The 16,609-nt window shown below is 40.8% G+C and overlaps 1 protein-coding gene across 2 annotated transcripts in view; it reads left to right on the top strand.

Moving 5' to 3' along the window:
• Nucleotides 1-56: 56 nt before the first annotated feature.
• Nucleotides 57-16,609, top strand: part of CAB39L (calcium binding protein 39 like) — a 66,874-nt gene continuing 50,321 nt past the window's right edge. Inside the window, exon 1 of one of the 2 annotated variants that reach the window (XM_064440898.1) lies at nucleotides 57-137. The gene's annotated coding sequence lies outside the window, so the exon portion shown is untranslated. Of the gene's footprint in view, nucleotides 138-1,653; nucleotides 1,940-16,609 lie in introns of those variants that run through there. The other variant, XM_064440902.1, reaches the window with a different exon arrangement.

Raw genomic sequence — 16,609 nt, 5'->3', positions numbered from 1 at the left:
TGCGCCAAGTACGGTGTAGGCTGGTAAGGGTGGGGCAAGAGAGTGCGGGTTTATGGCTTTGCGCCGGCCTCTCCGCGCAACCACGCATGCGCAAAGCGGGGCCGGGGGCCGTACGAGCGAATGGCGGCGCGCAGGAGGTGGGCCACTCGCGTGAGGACGCGCGCTTTGTTTTGTTGCTATTGGCTGCGGCGGCGTGGAGGGGACCAGTGCGCGCGGCGCTGGCCAATGCGGCGGTGCTGGAGGAGGAGGGGTGTGGCCGCGGGGAGAAGCGACGGGGAGGCGGTGCGCCCGCCATCTTGGGGGGGGGGGCACTGCTTTAACCCCTCGGTACCCGTGGCGTGGCAGGCCGGGCGTTGTGGAGGCGCTGCCATCTTGGCAGCGTACAGACCGGCCGAGGAGGGCGAGGGGGAAAGGGCTGGGTCGGGGGAGCGTTGGGCTGCGGGGATGGCCCCGGCACCTGTTTTGGGTCGGGGGATGGGGGGGCGTGTCTGCCAACCCAGTGGATATCCTGAAGAAAATAGAATTTTCTTCCAAGTAATAACAATGAGCCTTGCAAAACAGAATTTAGCGGCGAGAGAAGAGAGCTGAGAGATACGGAAGCATTTGTTTTACAACTATATCCTTGAAGAACTGAGAGACTGATAAAAGCGAACTGGGTGATTAAGTGTATAGTCAAGGAGAACAACTAATTGGGATGTTGATAAGGACTAAAAAAGTGTCCTTTAGGTGAACTATCCGTATTATAATACTAAAAATCACGCCTATAGGCCAGAATACCCTCTACTCAAATAAGCCCCTTACCCTCTGAGCATGCAGGGTAAATTTAAAGGGAGGCATCCCTTTAAGTTGAAATGAGAAACTAACCAATTGTTAACAGGGGGAGGTGAATATTAGCGGTAATTAACATATTTAACTGTATAAATGCCTTGTAGTTTCTTGGCATGGTATGCTAACTTTGTGGAGTTGCCACCTAGCACCCATCTTTGCAAAAAGTGAATTGAATAAAATACATCTGCCTTGTGTGGAGTTTGGCATTCACCGGGTGAACAAATCTGCTTTTTGGGCTAACACTGGGTCTTGTCGTAGCTGGTGTGGGGTCCTGGAAGTCTCCAGACCCTGCTGGGAGGTTGCCTTGATCAGGGGGGTCCCAGCAGCTGGCTGAGCTCAGTGGGACTGTGGGCACACGGGTGGGGAGCAGGGGAGGATAAAAGCAAGTTACTGAGGGGTGTTTGCGCCTTTGGTTCCAGTCCACCAAATGAAAATATTTGGTAAGTGAACCAGTTGCTTAACTCTGCTGCTGGCCCCTGCCATTTTCCTTTGCTGGTTGCAGCTGTACCCAATGAAGTGTTAAATTAACTACTGCCTTTTGGATTCAAAGTGTGAAAATAAAAAAAAATGTTTACATTGCCCTTAAAAGTTTCAGCGGCATTACTTTACAAGTGTTTGTGTTGTGGCTACATAAAGGCATTTTTCAGAGAGACAAAAATTAACCCACCCAGGGTGGTTTGCTGTCACTTTTTTTTATCACCACTTTAAGTTGTAGAAATAAACATAATATGCTCAAATAACTGTCAAAGCATTTCTAATCTTGTGGATATTATTAAAATTATTTCTTTAGTTGGGGGGGAGGATAGAAATTTAATTTGTCTTGGGGGGAATGCTCTGTTTATGTGACTTGGAGATCTGGTCAGATGCAGCATCCTCCAGAAGATTTTGATGTCCAGCATCTGCTTTGTACTTTTATAAAAAAGCTTTTAAATGTTTACATAGGTATGCCTACATCTGTGCCTGTGTTTGAAGTTCACTGATTAGCCCATGAGTACTGCCTAACTACAGAGAGAAATAAGACAACTGATAATAACATTGTTGGGAACAGGGTGACAAATCTCCCAATAAAAACTGTATTTTATGTTTTAAAAAGAGAGATTTATCTCCTCTGGTAAGTTAATTTTAGTATCAAGTACAAGCTTTTCTTGCTTTTGGAATGCACAGTATTATAAGATGCTTGCAGATTAATGAATTTCATTTTACTGAATTATTAATATATAGGCACAAGCAAATGAATAGTGTTATGAAACACTTGTGGTGTTACAAATTGTATACAAGGAATACACCAAATAGAGAAGATGGGGCCCAGCATCACAATGATTGTATAAATTAGATGTTATTTTAAAAGATCATTTCCTCATAAAGTTTTCCTTCTTTAAATAAGCGTCTCCTAAATGGCCTCCTGTGTTCGCCTGCATGCTTTGAAAGTGTGGTAAACATTAATCAGCAATACAGAGATGGGATAGCAATCTCATAAACAATGAGTGGTGTTAAATAATCAGGTTTAGGGTTGGATAACAGGACTGTGTACGTCTGCTTGCCTGATATGGTTAGGAAATGATTGGGGTCTTGTGGTGATAAAGTTGCCATATGCTTCGCGGTCACAAGGAGCAAAATGAGCTTGAGCCTTTTCCCAGCAATAATTCACTGAAATAGAAGAATTAGGAATCTGACCAGGATGTTGGTTTTTATTGGAAGTGGTCAGTAGCATTATCCTGCAACACCAAGGAAAGCAGCCCCTTCGCTCTGCAAGCTGCTGGAGCTTATTCCATCTGCTGTAGCGGTGTCTTTCATCTGGCAGAGAACATGGCACATGGTGGTTACTGACAGTGAGGCCTCGCTCCAGAAAAGAGAGCAGGGAAGTGCCATGGCTGACCCTGGAGACTAATGCAAAGAATCTACCAAAATTAAATTTAGGACCAATTGAAATCAGACCTTTGCATTATTCAGGCATATATAGGTGTGGTTTATGTCAGTGTGATTGGAAGTGCAGTGTTCTCTATTTTAGGAAGTGAAAGCAGAGGATGTGTAGTGAAGAAGTAACGCTGGTGTAATCTGTGTTATTCCCTATAAAGTGTTAGTAGCACTCAAAAGCTTTTAGTAGCAACAGGGAGTGATGGAAGAAGCTGGAAGCACATGACTGCATGCCTCTCAGAAGAGAAACTAGTAATATAATTTGCTTGTTAAATAAACCAAAAGGAATGGGAAATATGCCTTTCTTAAAGATCCGTGACTCTAAGGGGGCAATTCTGAAACATACCCGAGTTTCCTTGGGTTTGCTTTTATCTAGAACTGTAAGATACGCTTTCTGCAACATAGCAGCAAGTTCTGCCAGTGAGCCAGTAAGCTCAGTTCTTCCCAAACTTGTTAGGTGGCAGAAGCTCACAAGTGATGCTGATCTGACATCCCAGCAACTGGCCTGCAGCACTCCTCCTCCAGCAGCGGTATAAGCTCCCTGGGGCTCCCCCAGCAGCTTCTGCAGTCTAAACCTGGACTGACTGTGCCTAGAGGTGAGGACAGCCCCTTCCATGTTTGCTCGCACCTTGTTTGGGGTGACAGTGAAAGGGCTGACTGTCCTGGTGAACGGTGCTGTTGATTGAGTTGCTGAATTATGCTTTTGTGTTGCATAGTTGTGGTCGCATTTAGAGACTTCAGATGAACAATTGCATAGACAGGCAAACCGCAAATGGCTCCTCTGAGTGGGAGGAGATGAAGCTGGTCCAAAATGAACTATCTCATCCAGTTCTCTTCTCTGGGGATGTTTTTATCGTCTTGAATGCAATGGGGATTTGGAGGTTTCCTCATATGGCTGGATAGGCTCAGGTGAGGTACAGAGACAACGGTCAGAGTTCAGAAAATAGCAAAGCAGTCAAAGACATAGACTTTGGAAAGCTGTGGGTATTCAGAAAATGTTTTCTAATTCTCATTTAGCTTTTTATCCTTTTCTGATGCGATTGGCTCTTTGTTTTATTGGCTCTTCTCTTAAAGTATCTTTGTATCAGTTGAGCACTTTTACCACCTCCTTCTCTGTCACATGCTCCCTGTTATCCTTCTTGGTGATTTAACTTGCTCTGTTATAGGTAAGTGTCCATACCTCATTCTTTTAAAATGCAATTTTAAGATAATGAACTCTTCTATTACATTGATCGGTGTAAGTACGGTTTATATGTAGTCTCTTGTTTTCATACATCTAATCTGCCTTGAGTAAGATAACAGATATGAGAACAGGCAATTTTATGCAGATCAGAGATCATTGCTTCTTTACAAAACGTGTTCAGTGGGGCATCCTTCGGTTTGTCTTAGATGTTTTGCTGTAACACATCATTATTTATGAAGACACAGACTAATATTCCCTGTAGGTGCGTTGCTTACTCATTGGACCTATCACAGACTATTCACAGGCCCTCAGTATGTTTTGTTACTATGTTTTGTAATTCTGTTGCTATTGTAGGTGTGTTAGGTTTTAATTCGGTTATTTGGATATTAATTTTTCCAGCTATTAAATCAACAAAAGGGGAGACTTGGGATCTCTGAGAAGCCTGTAAAATGATTTTGTTCTACCTGTGATGTAAGCATGTTTGCATTCCTGGCAACTGAAAGTCAAACAAATTGTCTACTTGAGAAGTGGAGCTTCTAAAATCGTAGGCTGTTATGGTCCTAAGGGAATCTTAAAACACAGGCAGAGACTGGTTATGAAAAGGAAAGGAAAAATTTGTGTCACTGTTTAAACAATAGACTTCTTTCATGTGGAGGACCTAGATGTCTGTTAATTACCAGCTGGCTTGAGGGGTTTGGAGTCTAGCCCGATATGCTGAAACTCTTAACCATCCGTTAGCTGGCATATCTTTCAAGGTCTGCATTTGGAGACTGGTAGTGTAATGGATTTCATCTTTATAGACTGTTTATGTAGTAGAAATGTTTTCATTTTTTAGCTATATTTCTGTCTTACAGCCTCAGTATTCATTGCCAACATAGATTCCAGACAGTTGCATGAACACAGAAAGAAAGGACTGGTTTAACTGTTAGATAATGCTGGACTAGGTCCAGCATGCGTTGTCTTTGCTGTGCCACAGCCCCACCACAATAGACTGATCGAGACCTAAAAGTGTGTCCTCTAATTTTGGGTGACTCAGATGAATTAATAAGATCTGAAAGCCTGTGATTACAGTTGCACTTGAAAGGGCCTGAGATCTCTGGAAACCAGGCGGTAGATGTATTTGATGAAAGGAGCCCAAAATAAATGGATGGCTAAAAGCCTTTTTGTCTTCATTTCTCCATGTGAACATAACTATATATTTATCTGAATTAAATTTTCACTGGTATTTTCTGAAGTAAACCTAGTGGTTTTAGAGTGTTCTAACCCTTTTGATGTGGGTTTACATGCAGATTAAAGTATGCACACAAAGTATTTTCATTAAACGAAGCTGTAGCAGACAAAAATTTCCAAGCAATCTTCAAGATTTAGTGAACTTTTGGTGTTCCCACTCTTAAGAGCTGTTCTGTGTAGTGCTTCTACAACTTCCTTTTGATTTGCCTTTTATTTTTTTTAATCAAAGTGTAGAGGCAGCTCTCCTTGGGATGCCAGCTGATGTAAGGCTGATCGGTTAGTGCTGGTCTTGGTAGCAGCTGTACAAAGGCAAAGGACTGAGTTCCTGGCATAGAATTGGACCTGACCTAGCAAAAGCCATCAAAGGTATGCATATGGCAAAAAATTGAAGTCATTATTGTGTGTAGATGGAATAACCACCTTCAGATAAAACTGAAACCTGTAAGCTTTCGAATATATTAAAAGGAGGAATTTGACTACAAGCATAGAAAACATGGTGAATGCATGTCATGGTGTAGAGGCTTAACAATAGGGCTCTTAAAAATAATGTTCTGGACTAAATACCCCTTAGTCACAGCCTCCTGTGGGAAAACTGATTTAGCGGAAGGTTTTCCTGATCCATTCACTTGTGCTGCATCAGCAGTTGTTTTGGCCAAACTTTGTAGAGGTGTGGAAATCTGGAATGCCTCATCCCTGGAAACATTCAAGGTCAGGTTAGATGGGGCTCTGAGCAACCTGATCTAGCTGAAGATGTCCCTGCTCATTGCAGGGACTTGGGCTAGATGACCTCTAAAGGCCCCTTCCAACCCAAACCATTCTGTGATTCTGTGAAAGTGGCAGTAAGGTGTGGAGAACAGGAGCAAGGATGGGACGCAGTATTGTGCTATTAATATTTATTGCATTTGGTTTTGTTAATAAGCATTACAAAGGGTCGGGGAAGGCACAGTCCCCTGAATTTTTTTAATTGGCACTGGCAAAGAGAGATAGTTCTGTTCTCCCTGTGCTTCTTAGCCCTCCACTGTTCATTTGTGTGATTGCTCAGGGAACTGGTTGGGGCTTGAAAAAAAAGAGGTTACTTATTTGGCTCAGCTAATTTTGTCTGAGTAACTTTCCCCATCTAATTTGCTGCGCAGCCACTTGGTATTTCTGTCCGGGTTATTGTGGATCATCATCACATAGCAGAACTGTTCTAAGCCTGGATCTCACTCCATTCTCAGCTGTACAAGACTAAAAACCACTCCTGCTTTTTACAGACAGTGGAGCTGAATGGGTTTCGTTGGAGGGGTGACTGAATTTAACTTCATTATTATTTTTTCCTGCAAAATTCTTGAATGATTGAACCCAAAGAAGCTATGTTGAAAATCCGTGAGACATCCTTTCAGCAGCACTGATTAAGCCAAGTGAACTGTGGGCCCAAACGTTTGCAACTCTTTTTCATAAGTTACTCTAATGTAGGAGTTTGGCACTCCTTTCACAGAAGTGGATACCTATGCTATTTGTTACAAAGTAATACCAAAACCAATTAGAGTGTGTGCAGACTGATGTCTTTAAAAAAAAGAAAAAGGCCTTAATAAGATTTGAGTGCTGCTAGACAAACAGATTTTATGTGTATCTGCCAAAAAAAAGTACTGTCCACCAAATACCACTAGTTAGCTTAGTTTAGTGTACAGATACAGTTTCTGTCAAGTTTGTGATGAGCTAGTTAAGTGTGTTGTGGTTTGGTAGCGTAAGTTTTAAGCGAAGGATTATTTTTAAAATGAATTGATTTTGTTAATAAATTCATAGCAAGGTGCTACAACCCTTCCAATAGCAGATCGAGATGCGTGGTTGCAGCCTGGGTATAGGAATAAGAAGGGACAGGATCTTTTGGGGTTTTTTTGCCACCACATGTTGTAGAAATCTTTTAAAATTCTTGCCCCCCCCCCCCCCAAAAAAAAAAAAAAAAAAAGGGCGGATGGGTCCATGGGTGGATAGATATTTTCTTTTCTTTTGTTCTTTTAATATTGTAGCCTGGATTGTCCATTTCAGTAATGACTAATAAAGGTAGTTCCAAAAATTTCACACAAGTTACATTTAGTAAATCCCTCAACAGTTCCTCTCACTCCTCCAAAAGCTGCATTTTTAAGGGAAGTAAAAGGAGTTTGTTTTTTTCCAACTGTTAAATTTTCAGGGTGCCTGGCTGATCTGTCTCCCTTTGCAGTCACGCCATTCCTAGCACTGGTGCAAGGGAGGTGATGGCAGGCAAGGCACGACTTCCCTTTTTGGCAGCAAAGTAATCTCAGAGCAACTTAATCAATTGTGAAACAATATCTTTATATTATTTTACAGCATGAGTTTAAAAAAACCTTCTGATCTCTCAGTAATGTTTGTGCTTTGTGTTTTCTGTTGCAAGGGATGATAATTAAGATAGAAGAAAAGAGCTGCTGCATAATTGGATTCTGAAATGTGGGGACAGTTGAGTGACAACTGCTGGATTGGGTGAGCTTTGTTAAACACCCCATGTCAGTCGAGCACAAAGGCACTTGTACAAATTTATACGTACACATTTATTGCAGCAAAGAATGCAGTTCACTTGCTCTTAAGTGATGGAAGGAAATTGTGTGGGGCTTTCTAAGTAAGGGTACTGGGGATTACTAAATACAAAGAGATTAAAATAATACAGAAAGAGAGTTCACTTTCAGCATCCGTAGTGATCCTAGCAACATGTAACATTCAGCTCTTTGTTACGCCTTTTTTTATGTGTCATCAGGGAGGCACGGCTGTATCAACTTTCCCTCCTCAGGTGTACCTTTTAATTGTGTACTCTCACTTTCTGCAGTTCATTGGCAGTCAGACAGCTGTCCTTCATTTCTGCAAATAAACAAAAGGCTACCAATTCATGGTGGTTGTTCATTACCTGTTGGTTTTGGGTACAGGAGAAGCTGTCTGCAATACACAATTTATTTGCTGTTACAAATAAGGCACCAAACTGAAATTTATAGGGTGAGGGCAGGATTGCAGGGTGGTTGTAGTAATCTGTTGAGGTAAATATTGTGTACATCATGTACTCAATCTCTGGGAAAAGTGTGGGTTTGAGGTTTTTTGTTCTTTTTTGGTTGGGGTTTTTGTTGTTGGGGTTTCTTTGACAAATTGGTTAATGTATCTTAGCACATGAGCTAAGTAAGGCTGAACCTTCTGAACAGAAGCTTATTATATAGAAATTGTGTTGACTTTTGGCTCTACTCCTCCTCATCTGCAGGTCTTGTCTCTTACCTTGCAGTCTGTGTTTAGGTCTGTAACTGCCTGCAACATCTGTACTCCTCTATTGCAAGCATCGCACGCAGCCTTGGGCAAAATACGAGAGTAAAAGACATAGTGCTTTTGGTCAAAGGGATTTTGAATGAAGGCAGGTTTGAATGAACTCTGAGGTCAGATTGGCTTGGTAGTCTTTAGGATATGTGCGGTTTGGGGAAGGTTTTTTTCCATCAAAAAAACTAACATCAATGTAAGGAGATACATGCCCCTGCAATTCATCTGTGTTCCACCCTCTTTTGTCAGGGAAAGGAAGATGTTGCCAGAGGATTTCCCAAGGTATGCACATGTTATTCTAGTTTCTTGGGCAGCAGTTCAATGCTAAGAAAACATGCACAGAGATGTTCCCTATTGTTTTTCCTCTCTCTTGCTGAACTCTCTGTACCCTGTAAACTGAGCATCTCCTCATCACCGTTCATAAGGTCATGGCAGAAAATGGCTGCAAAAGTGTGTGACACTCCTGGCTTTGAGGATGGAAAACATGGGGGACTAATCAAATCTTCAGTTCTGCGTGATGTGATGTGGTGTTACATCGCTAATAAATTTCTAACATCATTTACAAGAGTCTCTCTCAAAGTTGGGGGTGGGGGAAGTGTGTGAATATGTGGCTATCTAGAATGTGCAGAGCCAAATACTAAAAGGTAGTTAAAGCAAAGGAAGAGTCCCATCTTGATTTAGGAGTGGTTGAGAGGGCAGCAGCCAATATATAGGAATAAGTAATTTTTTATAAAGATGATTAAAGAAAACTCTTCAGATTTTCTTTAGGATCTAGGGCTAATGAGAAGTTCTAAAAATACCAGGAACAAAAAGAACAGTGGCATATGTCTGATGGCTGCACTAAAGTTGTCAACAACGATGCTGAAAAGACAAAACTGTTATGTACATCTGTAGTGAGAACGAAACTGAGTATTGCAAATAATCATATAAAGGTGAACAAATCCATCACATTGCAGCAATAAATAAAGACTGAAAGAACATATTTTTAAAATTTATGTTAGAAATTTATGGAGACTGAGGATTTTTTTGAAATGGCTAATGTAAAACTGTCCAAAATCATTGACAAGTAGAAAGTGCTATTCAATATGATTAATAGAAAAATGGGTATTATGAAAAGACTAGTATATCAATTAGATTAAGGGTTTGATCTCATCTGTCTAAGAAAGTGATTCCTGAAAAAGTTACACTCAGTGAAGAATCATTGAATTAAGATAAAATTTTCTGATGTTCAGTCATTGGATGTTTGTTTGCAAAAAAAAAACCAAACCCAACCCCAAATGAACACACAGTTGGAAGAAAATGCAAAATCCTTCCTGACAGTTTAATCTAGCCCATGTAGAGTAGAATAATGATGAATGATGGCATGGCCTCATGTATTTGATTGAATTAAAGAGCACATTAGCTGACTCTTTTGAAAGATGGACTCAAACCTTTGGGAAGTTAATCACCATGAAAGAAGGCTGGATGCACCTTAAGGATGAGGAACACTATCCTAAAAAACAGCACTGCAAAGTATCAAGGTTCATGGGCAACAGTCAGTGGACAAGGCACTCTCTGTACATAAGTGGCAGTCAAGAGCTGGTAGTAGTTGAATACGCTGAATGCAGAATGGGAGATTTCCTCTCCAATATTATTGACTTCACTTTTGGAATATAATCAGGTTGACGGATTCACTTCAAGACATACTTTTAAATTGAAGTCAGTACTGGTTGTAGGTGTTGGAGAAACACCTATATACTTAATGTAGATAGTGAAGTGATTTGATCATGTACCTATCCATGAACAAAATGGAGAGCCTTCAAAGAGCGTATGTTTGAAAATACAGGAGTCACAGCAGCAAGCAGCAGTAAGTAAAAAGAATATGAACTTGCATAAAATGAAAAAAAAATTAAATGATAACTAGTTAACTACTGCACTAGCTCATTGATGGACTTCATAGATTCTCCAGCACTTGAAATTAATGTCAAGATCCAAGATCTTTTAAGAAACTACTCTTATTCAAGAGGCTGTTGAGCTATGTCAGACGATCGTTCATCTTTGTGAGAACCAGAGTAGATCTTTGCAATTTTTAAGTTCCTTTGTTGGTAGTAACAACATTCATTTCTTGTTTTAAGAGGAGGAAAAAATCTGTTTCAAACTTTTTTCCCAAATAAGGTCTTATTTTGTAAGTCTATAGGAAGCATCAGACCTCTCTGCAATTTAAGTTCTGTGTAAATTGTCACAGATCCTTGTTATGTGTTACTTCTAAACTTCCTAACCATGTCATCTGTATTCTTTTAAAATAGAAAAATGTAAAAATGGATAGTGAGGTTGTCAGGTTAAATGACAAGGAATTAAATAGCTTAGGTTTACATCTTTAGTTACTTGGCTAACATGCAGCTGTTTGGATACAGGTCTTTGTGTGCTGAAATCTTTCAATGGAAATTCTTGTGCTTGTGAAAGTAATTTCATCCTGTGATGACAGCTAGTAGAGACTGTCTTGCTGTGGTCATGGAAAGTTAAACTGATATGATTCTTACTAGGTGACCTTCTCACAGGATTCTGCCTGGTCTCAGAGAAAACAAGCCATTTCTTTTCCCTGGTACTTAGGTGGAGACTCCAAAATCAGCAATAATGCCAGACATAATTGTATGTCCTTATGAGCACTGCTGTTTTAAAATAAATTTTTTTCGGGACTTTTCTCTCTCAATTCTGCTGTCAGGCCTACAGCTCTGACTCCTTGGGTTTGGGAATCTCTGCTTGATTTAGTAGATATGAAATTTTGTCTCCTTGTGATGTTAGGCTTGGACATGACATTGAGGAATGTCCTATGAGAGAGATAATTGAGGTCTTCAACACATATTTGATATTAGAAAATGTGTTCTGCTGGTGTTCAGACTCAGCTTCTGACTGTGATACAAGCATTATATTTTTTTGCAAAGATACTGAGTAACTGGGCTTATCCAGCTGGAGACTCCTTTTTCATTTGTGAGGGGGTACACCTCACTCACTCTCTGTGCTAATTATGACCTTTTTTTTTTATTTAATTGGACAGTAGCAGTCCTTTACCCTTCAGAAGTGTAGATTTTGATAGCAGAAAAAGTTGTTTTATGAATACACACAGGAGAAAAATTATCAGTTGCTTCCGTAGGAGGAGAGCAGATATGTAAACTACAATTAGCATGAGAAAACTGTCACTTCTTAAACTATTTCCAGAGGGTGTGACAATGCTTGTAAGTAGAGATCTATGCGCCGTGTAATAAAGGAGCTGTCAGACTTCATTGAGCGATGTGTAAAGGAGTGATGTTTGCCAAGATGATTGCCATCAGTATATTTGACCCGATATAACCTATATATAGAAAGCTTGCCATTAATATCACGTGGTGAGTGATTTTCTTCCAGGTATCCGGAGCCTGTCAGGGATCTTCACCGTTGAGGCTGCCCAGGAGCAGAGTTGAATCAAAGCACACCCAGGTGTCCCAGCCGTGCTCCCTCCAAAACAGAGATCATCCTGAAGACAAGCACAGTGCTGCATGTTGGTCCTTGTTCAGGACAGGCTTCCTGTGCTAAAAAACACCAGCCTGCAGCCATGCCTGCTCCCATTTAAGGAATGACCCTGGTTTATTAACTAAAACAAATGGAACTTAGACCTTAATTGGACACTTTGTGGTTGTGTGTATCTGATATAATAATGAATTTGTAGTGTCAGTTGTTGGGCAACACAGATGGGGAGAACAGCGGATGGCTTTTAGCAGGTTGCGAAGGTACATGGTTAGGTTTTCCCCAGTGGGGAGCAACAGTACTGGACTTCACAGAATACCAGACAGGTTAATTGGCTCAATATAGTCAACTTTTGGCGAGGATGGACTACATGGAGTACGTACTACTACTGCATGCCTTAGAGAGGCACTGGAGGCTCCATCCTGGGACCAGAATATGTGGCTAAAACCTCTGAGAGGGGATTTGTGCAAAGGGGACCGTTCATCACATAACAGGAAGGGTGACCCTGTTACAGTCATGTTATGGCCCTTACTATGGGACAGGAAGTACAAGCATCCACTGTTGCGTGATTGACCATGTATCTGTCATATGAAGGCAAATATATTACAATCTGACAAGTGATTAATATACTTAATTGTTTGCCAGGCAGAAGAACTTTGGCGTACTTCTGAAGACAATGTCTGCACTTGCAAATTGAGCTCTTGAATTATCAAGGTTGCCTATCCTGATCCAGTATTTTAAACTAACGTTACTGCAAGCCAGAAACTGGTAAAGAGCAAAAATGTGAGAAGATCTGGGTTCTCTCTCTCCAGGTGAACAGTGTGGACTGCTGGAGATTTTCTTGTGTGACATTAGGCAAGTCAGTTTAGAGCAACTCTTGCTTAAAAATAACAGCTGTTTTTAAATAATTGTGATAATGCCTTGGTTTCATTATCTGACACTGGAAAAGCCTATAATTCTTCATCCGAAAGCAGCAGTTTAGACTCTTTTAGCCTAATACTATTCTATTTTTGGTTCAACCCTTCTGCTTTAGTAGGTTTCTAAACTTGCAAGAGACTCAGAAGTTTGTTCTGTCTGTGGGTATGGTTTCTGGGGACATACATCACACAAACTGCAAGACCGTTATTCTGATCTGCAAGAAAAGGACACAGAAAGCTGGGTACGGCCCAGTAGGGTCATTTGGGTTCCATCACTATAGTGTCAAAGCACCTTATGGTCTTGAATGCCTTTGTTTTCCCATGGGGAGACTGAGTAGCTTTTCCAAGAACACACAGAAATATGTGACAGGAATATGAACTGACTCTTGGTTTCCTGGGTCTGAACTCATTTCTTCATCAGTACAACACCCTACCTGTGTATGGGACATTGTGGTTGTAGTTATTCTCTTGTCTGTAGCAATCACTTGAGAAGTACAATGGTTCTGTGGGTAAATCCTGGCCTTTGCTGCCCTGAAGAAGTAACTAACTGGGATGCAGTAAGTCATTGATGGCACTGATTTCTTGTTTGCCCTCTCATCTAGACAGAATAGCATTCTCTGAGTTCTCTTGACTGCTCAGTCTTGAGAATCAGAAGCAATCCAAGCAACCTGTTGTATCAAAGTACTGCAGATACGATTTCAAAGTCTCCCAAGAAAAGGAATAGTTGATCTTTTAGGATCTTTCAAGTGAATGAGTGTGGAACCATTTGTAGCCATTTACCATGGTGATTTTGGATGACACTTCAGCAAACCTCTAAAGTGCTGATTGCCAGAAACTGGAAAAGTAGGATGGTCCTTCTTCTGATACATATTTCTTATATACTTTGCACTTGGCAGCAGCTACACTTGGAGGTGGGATTTGCTGGAGTGTGTCCAAAGAAGGGCAACAAAGCTGGAGAAGGGTCTAGAGAGCAAGTCTTATGAGGAGAGGTTGAGGGAGCTGAGGTTGTTTAGTCTTGAGAAGAGGAGGCTGAGGGGAGACCTTATTGCTCTCTACAACCACCTCAAAGGAGGCTGTAGCGAGGTGGGTGTTGGTCTCTTCTCCCAAGTTATTAGTGACAGAAGGAGATGGAGCGGCTTCAAGCTACATCAGGGGAGGCTTAGATTGGAGATTAAGAAAAAATTCTTCACTGAAAGAGCAGTCAGGCATTGGAACAGGCTGCTCAGAGAGGTGGTAGAGTCCCCATCCCTGGAGGTATTTAAAAGATGTGTAGAAGTGTCACTTGGCAGAGCATGGTTTAGGAGACACGGTGGGGTGTTGCGTTGATGGTTGGACCTGATGATTCTAGAGGTCTTTTCCAACCTTAATGATTCTATGATTCTATGATCCGGAATGACATCAGAGTTCACATCTTTGCATGTTTGCTTGGTGCCATCTCAATTTCCTCACACTAAAATGGATGTTATAGTGTGTGCCTGTGTTTCAAATTAAGCTTAATTTTGTTTGTTTGCAAGTCATCTTGAGAGCATGTGATGAAAAATGCCTTAGATTTATCTAGGAGTGGTCCATAGAGGAAAAGTCATAGTCCATTGTTTTTTATTTTCCCAAGCTGCCTTATCCCTTCTTAAAGAAAGAGCCAAACACTATAAAGAATTATTGTAATCAAAAGGCAGTTGATCTGCCTAATTTTTCATTGCACATCACCATTAGTGAGATGAATATGCACTAATACAGCTTTCAGTTTCAAGCACTATTAGGAAGTTGACAGTTCTGGTTAGGGATGCTCCATTGTCTTTCACCACCAGGGAGGTTGTAGGGAACATATAACTTGCAGTACCCCACACTGTCTTAATAACTTGTGCCTAACATTAAGAAAATTGCTTGCCGAACTTGTGTGGAAACCAGCAACTAAATTCAATATTAGTAAGAAAGCTGAGCAGTACTAATATTGTTTGAATATATCAGAAATGGGAGATGGCAGATAAATGCTCCTATACACATGAAATAATTTTGCAATCTAATGAAGAAAAGTGCTAGCAGCGATGCAAGGACTATCTTCCAGCATACTAGACAGCAAGGTCTTATTTGGCCATGTATAACTTTCATTTGTTGCTACTGTAAATAACTTTTTTAGTGAGCTGTGATACAAACTGTAAGATTGTGCCTCTCATGGTACATGTGTGATAAGAGGTTACATTTTAGATCTTCATCAAAGCTCTTTTTTTTGTTCCTTCTGAAATGAACTTTCCTTTTCACATTTTTAATTCTATGAATGGACCTTAAAACAAGCAAACATGGCCACTGAAGTGGTTGGCTATACAAAGCTGGGGCAGTAGCAGTTTGGAGGGGTGAAGGCTTTAATTAAGTTAAAAATGCCCGCTCAGCTCTTCAGGGAGTTACTGATTTTGCAGGACGAGTTTCTGTTTGCGTACATCCACAGGTAAAAAGCATGATGTTGTCATGAGTTCACTGCTCCTCCACTCATAAAAGTGGGAGTGCAGGTATGGTTCTTAATTGTGTTTTATGTTGAGACACAGTAGATAAGTGTTGCGATTCACATTTTGTAAGTGGCCCGTTAGAGCAGGCATAAAATTTTAATCTGTTTTATTTTTCAGCTGTTGGGCTTTAGTAACCTCCTGTTTAGATGTAATCCCTGTTTGGGTGGGAACATGCAGGGAAAGGGATTCATTTTAGCTGACTTTGCCTAAGGATGGAGCTGATGGATACCTTTAAAATGAGTAAAATTTTAAATCTGCTGGCCAATATGTAAAGTATTTAATACGTGAAGGATTCTGGTAGAAAGGCTGGTATCAGCATGCGATTACTGGAGTGACATACATGTGAATAATATGTTCAGTAAAAACTCCTGAGCAGTTTGTAAGAGTTAGTGCAGGTCTTATAAACAACTGCGAAGATCTTTGGTTTTTTTTTTTATTATTATTTGCATTAAATAAAACAGGAAGAAAAAGGCAGCATGTGCTTGAGAGCACTAGAGGGAGCCAGGAGGGAGAAGAGGGGGCAACCGTTGAAGACATGTTTGCATTTTTAGGAATAGCTTATACAAAGCATCCATTTAAATCCTCCTGCTTACTTCAGCTAAAATGCAGCCACAGGTCAGCTGCTGCCTCTGGCTGCTCTCTGTTCCTGCATGCTTCACTAAAGAATTTTCACTTTTCTATTCCTGAGAGAGGCCAGAACCTTTTAAAATGGCTGTAGGGAAAACCACTTGCCCCTCTGTAGACCATACCCCCTTTTTTGCCTTGTTTTGTATTTGGATGAGCAGCCAAAGGTAAATTTGCCTTTCAGTGCCAGTGGGTTTTTTGGGGGGAATCCATGTATAGGCTCAGTTCTGAGTTCGTCTCCCTCTGAGATTATATAGGGGAGAAAGCAAGAGGGGGTGTTTGTTCTGGGGAATTTATTAGATGAAGAAGAGTTTTAATGGCATTAATTTGGAGTGGCCACATTGCTCTTGCGGGGGATCTGTGGAAAATTAGTATCCGCAAGCTTGCAGAATAGCATCCAAGCACAAACTTACTGTAAAGTCCCTCCTCTTATTTTATGAGGTTTTAGAAGTGTTGTTGGGCACTTTTTATATTGCTTTGTTGTAAATCTAAGTGCCTTGAGTTGAAGTGTAACAGCTTTACAATGTAGATAATAGAAGTAATTTGTTTTTAATTCCCCTCCACCCCAGTAAACTGCCATAATGTTGATCTCTTGGGATCTGTAAGAGTAGGATGAAATCCTGGGAGGGGGCGGTTCTTTAGTTTTC

The sequence above is a fragment of the Phalacrocorax carbo genome, chromosome 1 (assembly GCF_963921805.1).
Source record: "Phalacrocorax carbo chromosome 1, bPhaCar2.1, whole genome shotgun sequence".
NCBI lineage: Eukaryota > Metazoa > Chordata > Aves > Suliformes > Phalacrocoracidae > Phalacrocorax > Phalacrocorax carbo.
This window is presented reverse-complemented; position numbering and strand designations above follow the sequence as displayed.